Source organism: Cyprinus carpio, chromosome A1 (genome assembly GCF_018340385.1).
Source record: "Cyprinus carpio isolate SPL01 chromosome A1, ASM1834038v1, whole genome shotgun sequence".
NCBI classification, from domain to species: domain Eukaryota; kingdom Metazoa; phylum Chordata; class Actinopteri; order Cypriniformes; family Cyprinidae; genus Cyprinus; species Cyprinus carpio.
The window spans coordinates 27,850,662-27,856,734 of NC_056572.1; positions in this window are offsets into that span (position 1 = coordinate 27,850,662).

Consider the following 6,073-nt stretch of genomic DNA (forward strand, 5'->3'; position numbering starts at 1 on the left):
ATGAACACCTGTTGTTATTGAAAATGACAGAGGAGCAGATGTTGATATTTTATTGGTTAAAATGATGCCACCATCATGGAGATCAGTGTTTGATTTAGTTGTGCTCTTGACCCTTGACTTGTTGTGTTAGATCTTTTTCTGTAGCTCTGTATGTGTTGTTGTGGAGAAAAAAAGAGCGCTCAGTGATGTACAATGACTGTATAGTCACAATGAGTTGGTGTGATTATATCCAAAATGATGTTGTTGTTTTTTTTTTTTTCCCATTTCTTTCGGCTTTCAATAATTATTCCAGTGAAACTATAGCACACACACAAAAAGCTGCTCTACTATTTACAGGGAGTGAACTTTAAATCTGTGTAACACATAAAGAAATTTTAATTTTTTTTGTCAGAAACACACAGATATCAAGAACCAGCATATGAATCTTTACAATGGTGACAATCAACAAAAAGCTTAATGTTGCAATAAATAAAAAAACTCCCATAATGCACTGCAGTATGAATAATTATTTTCACCACTGATGAGGATCATATGATAATGTTCATGGCTAAATGTCTAATCCTAAACAGGTTTTTTTTTCCTTAATATTGAAGCATTATGGTGGTATTTGCATAATGAGATTTATCTCTTTTTTTTAAAGAACAATAAAGAAATTCCAATCAAGATCATACAGTCATCAAAAGTATAAGACACCTGCTAGTTCAAGATTTGTTTCAACATTACACAAATGTTTGTTGTGAAACAGTAATGCATTTGTTGAGAACCAAATTTATCTAAACTGTTAAAATGCTCAAGAGCGCAACTCTTTTTTTTTTTTCCTTCCTTCCAATTGATTTCATCCAAGGCTGTGCTTAAAGTCAGTTGTAGTTCTTGTGTCTCTCTTTTCTTCAGTGATGTTGATTGTTAACAGCAGGTGTTCATCACTAATGCACAATCTTCATTAAATTAGTAACTTTGGCCCCTGGACTTATTAGTATTTTGGCCCCTCTAATATTATATTATATTATATTATATTATATAATATATTATATTATATTATATATATATATTAACAAGTCAAGGGTCAAGAGCACAATTAAATCAAACACTGATCTCCATGATGGTGGCATCATTTTAACCAATAAAACATCAACATCTGATCCTCTGTCATTTACAATAACAACAGGTGTTCATCATTAATGCACAATCTTCATTTAATTAGTCACTTAATTATCTCATTAACTTTAACTCTTTGAGGACTTGAGATTTAACTCCAGACTCGTTTGTGACTTGGAAAGAATCTCCTCTGGTGAAATCAGCTGCTGAGTACATGGGTGGAGCCAAAATATGGCAGGACTTTTACTCTTTGGCCCCTGGACTTCCCACCTCTGGAAAAGAAAATAAATATAATATAAACTTTAATATATAAACTATTGTATAATGTACTGTATGCTTTTTTAATGTTGCATAAAGTTATTGGGATGCCATCCAATACACTTTGTAAGGTCTGTGAATCTAATTCCATTATCAATTAGCACATATCCTGTATTTCCATGACTCATCTAAAACATAAAACATTTCTACTCATCACACCTTTCTCACAATTTATGGAGGTTAAAAGAGGCAAACAGCCAAACTGAATTATTTTTTTTTTTTTTTTTTTCAGCAAGATGGCGGCGCGTCCACACGCAGCGGCTTCTCTCTGTCCCGACAGAACGGTGTTTTCGTGTTTTTGTCTTGTGAGTCGCAGTGTTTTTGTACGTCGTCATCGCGTCTATCTGTCTTTAAGCACGCATACAGTCGTGAGTTTCTGCTGGATGTCGGCAGAGCCGCATTTTTTAGAGTTAAACTCCGCGCACGCGGAACTGCTGCGAGATCTCGAACTGCTCCGGAGGCCTACATCATCACACCGACCCCCTCTACTGCATCTCGCCCACAGCGGAGGCGCCACAAGCGGCGTGAGAGAGAAGCAGAAGAGGGGTAAGCGCGGAGGTATCCGGGCTAGGCTAACGGCTAACCCACACAAGCCATCCATCCCCACCGTCGTACTGGCTAACGTACGCTCTTTGGACAATAAACTGGACTACATCCGATTACTACGTTCAACTCAGAGGACTGTAAGAGACTGTTGTGTGTTTGTATTCACGGAAACACTGGCTCAGCGACAGCGTTCCGGACTGCGCCATTCAGCTCGACCAGCTGACGTGCTATCGAGCAGACAGAAGAGCTCGCGTCGCGGGAGGAAAAACCCGCGGCGGCGGGCTTTGTGTTTACATCAATGACGCGTGGTGCCGCGATGCTGTTTGTGATCTGCAAACACTGCTCAGCCCTGGTGGAGTTTATGATTATTAAGTGCCGGCCGTTCTATCTGCCGAGGGAATATACTGCCATACTGCTCGTTTCGGTTTACATTCCCCCGAACAACAGCAACAGCAACCGGAACGATGCACTAAATGAACTGTACCAGCCCATCAGTGAGCAGCAGACAGCACACCCCGATGCTTTTCTCATCATAGCTGGGGATTTCAACCATGCTGACTTAAAGAGTGTATTTCCTAAAATACACCAACACATTAACTTTCCAACAAGAGGTAAAAACATTTTAGACTTTGTTTACACACCACACAGAGAGGAGCTTACAAAGCCCTCCCCCTCCCCCACCTCGGTGCCTCAGACCACATCACTGTCATGCTAATGCCCGCATACAGACCGCTCGTTAAAGTCGCCAAACCAGTTCAGAAACAGATTCAAGTGTGGCCAGAAGGATCGTCTGAGGCTCTTCAGGACTGCTTTGATACAACTGACTGGAATATGTTTAAGCAGGCTGCCACTTATAATAACTCCACTGACCTCCAGGAGTACTCGGAGACTGTCACTGCCTACATCACCAAGTGTATTGAGGATGTAACAGTCACAAAAACCATTACTGTCCGGGCCAACCAGAAGCCGTGGATGACAGGGGAAGTCTACAGACTCCTGGAGACGCGGAACGCTGCCTTCAGAGCTGGAGACGAGGGGGGCCTGAGAACAGCCAGGGCCAACCTATCCCGCGGCATCAGAGAGGCTAAGAGACAGTACTCCAGGAGGATAGCCCATCAATTCAGCGACAGCAGAGACACTCGGAGCCTGTGGCAGGGGATACAGACCATTACGGACTACAAGCCCCCACAGCGGACCTGTGACAGCAACATCTCTCTGCTGAACGAGCTGAACACCTTCTTCGCTCGCTTTGAGGCACAAACACAGCTCCACTGCACAGAAGACTCCACCTCTCCTCCCAGTGACCAGGTGATGATGCTGACCCCAGACAGCGTGAGGAGATCCTTCAGCAGGATCAATGCACGCAAAGCTCCGGGTCCTGACAACATTCCTGGGCGTGTACTGAGAGACTGTGCAGCAGAACTCACTGATGTCTTCACAGACATTTTCAACATCTCACTTAGTCAAGCTGTTGTTCCCACATGCTTCAAAGCTACCACCATCATTCCAGTCCCGAAGAAGCCATCTCCATCATGCTTCAATGACTACCGTCCTGTTGCACTTACTCCCATCCTCATGAAGTGCTTCGAACGACTAGTCATTCACCACATCAAGTCCTGCCCTCCCCCCCTCCCTGGACCCATTCCAGTTTTGCATATCGGTCCAACCGCTCGACCGATGATGCCATCTCAACTACCCTCCACTCAGCACTCACACATCTAGAGGAAAAAGACTCATACGTCAGAATGCTGTTCATAGACTTCAGTTCAGCATTCAACACAATCATCCCTCAACAGCTCATTCACAAACTGGTCGAGCTGGGGCTCAACACTTCGCTGTGCAACTGGCTGTTGGACTTTCTGACTGGAAGACCTCAGGCAGTACGTGTCGGCAGCAACACATCCAGCACCATCACTCTGAACACTGGGGCCCCCCAAGGATGTGTGCTGAGCCCCCTCCTCTTCACTCTGCTGACACACTACTGCACACCGTCACACAACTCCAACCTCTTCATTAAGTTTGCGGATGACACGACTGTGGTGGGTCTCATTAGCAACAGAGATGAGACAAACTACAGGAGCGAGGTTAAGCCGCCTGGCCGGGTGGTGCAGTGACAACAATCTCTCTCTGAACGTGGAGAAGACGAAGGAGATTGTTGTGGACTTCAGGAGAGCGCACACTCAGCATGTTCCTCTGACCATCAACGGTGCGACTGTGGAGAGAGTGAGCAGCACCAAGTTCCTGGGTGTGCACATCACAGAGGACCTCTCCTGGACCGACAACACCGCAGCACTGGCCAAGAAATCACAGCAGCGTCTCTACTTCCTCCGCAAACTGAGGAGAGCCAGAGCCCCACCCCCCATCATGTACACCTTCTACAGAGGCACCATCGAGAGCATTCTGACCAGCTGCATCACTGTGTGGTATGGCGCCTGCAACGCGTCCTGCCGGAAGACTCTGCAACGCATAGTGAGAGCAGCTGAGAAGATCATTGGTGTCTCTCTCCCCCCTCCCTCCAGGACATTTATGGAACCCGTCTCACTCGAAAAGCCCTCTGCATTGCAGGTGATCCCACTCACCCGTCACACAGCTTCTTCAGTCTGCTGCCATCAGGGAGGAGACTGCGGAGTCTCCAGGCCAGGACCAGCAGACTGAAGGACAGCTTCATCCATCAGGCTGTCAGGAAGCTGAACTCGCTCCCGAACTTACCCCCCCCCGTCCCTCTTCTGCCTCAGGCACCACTGAACTATGAAAAAACCCCCCCCCCCCCCCACAGGTCCCACATCCCCAGGTCCTTCCACCCCCCTCCCTCTAACATACGAATGTCATGCACCAGTCACTTTGTGCAGCAGTGGTCTGCTCACTACCTCATTCACCATGGATCTGACATCATTCTACCTCCTCATCAGTCAGTTTAATAAAATAACTGCTCTGAGCCCTTTGTCACTTTGTCACTTTTAATCAGACTGAATAAGCTATTTTTTTATGCACTAAAAATCTTTTTTATCTGCACTGTTTTTTCACTGGGTTTGCACTCTATCTGCCATGTGCCTTTCGCTGCTTTTATTTAACCTTATTTTTATTTTATTTTTTCTATTATGTCTTTTTTACATTCCCTTATTGTATAGTTTTATCTTATATTTTATATTTGATCTAGATTTTTAAGCTCTACTGTTAGTGTTATCTGTATGCACCGGGGGTCTGAGAGTAACGCAATTTCGATTCTCTGTATGTATGTACTGTACATGTGGAAGAATTGACAATAAAGCAGACTTGACTTGACTTGACTTGACTTGACAAATGAGGATACATATATAAAACAACAGTATACTGTACAAAATACACATTACATGCTTCACATTTATCTTTTGCACAATACTGTTTTTTGTTTTCTTAACCTAATATATATATATAATATATATATATATATATAATATATATATATATATATATATATATATATGTCTAGATCAAATGTTATTTACTGAAAATTAGAAGTGAAAGTGAAAGTGTGTATGAATGGAAATAGAAACAGATCAGCTGCTCATCTGTTCCTGCATTAAACACAGAAGAACCAGAAACAACTGGATTCACTGCATTAAAACACTCAATGTTTTTCATAATCCTTGTGAACAAGAAACCAAGCCTTGTGTGTTTTAATCTGCCTCAGGTGAATATTTGATGAGGGCGTTGGTTGCTAAAAATCCAGAGGAAAAGACAAATAAACACAAAGACTGAACAACTCACAGAGCCGGGTGAGCATGATTTCACCAAGTACAACATTGTTCCTGGATCAACAGATCATCCTTGTTGAGCCTGGAACCACATTCCAATCAACCAATCAGAACTGAGATATAACTTTTAAAAAAATATCTGTTTTAGGCTTACAATAAATTAGGGTTAGGTGCTTCTACACCCTTGCTAATCAGCTATCATTTCCCACTGATTTTAGGAATAAATTATGATTATGATTAGGGTTAGGTTTAGGGTAGGGATTGGGTTAAGTCTATATTTTTGAACTATAATGTTGATCCAGAAACATTTCTTACTTGGGCAAAATCACGGCAACCCACAGAGCCTAGTGAGCTATTGTATCTAAGTGCAACAGAGTTAA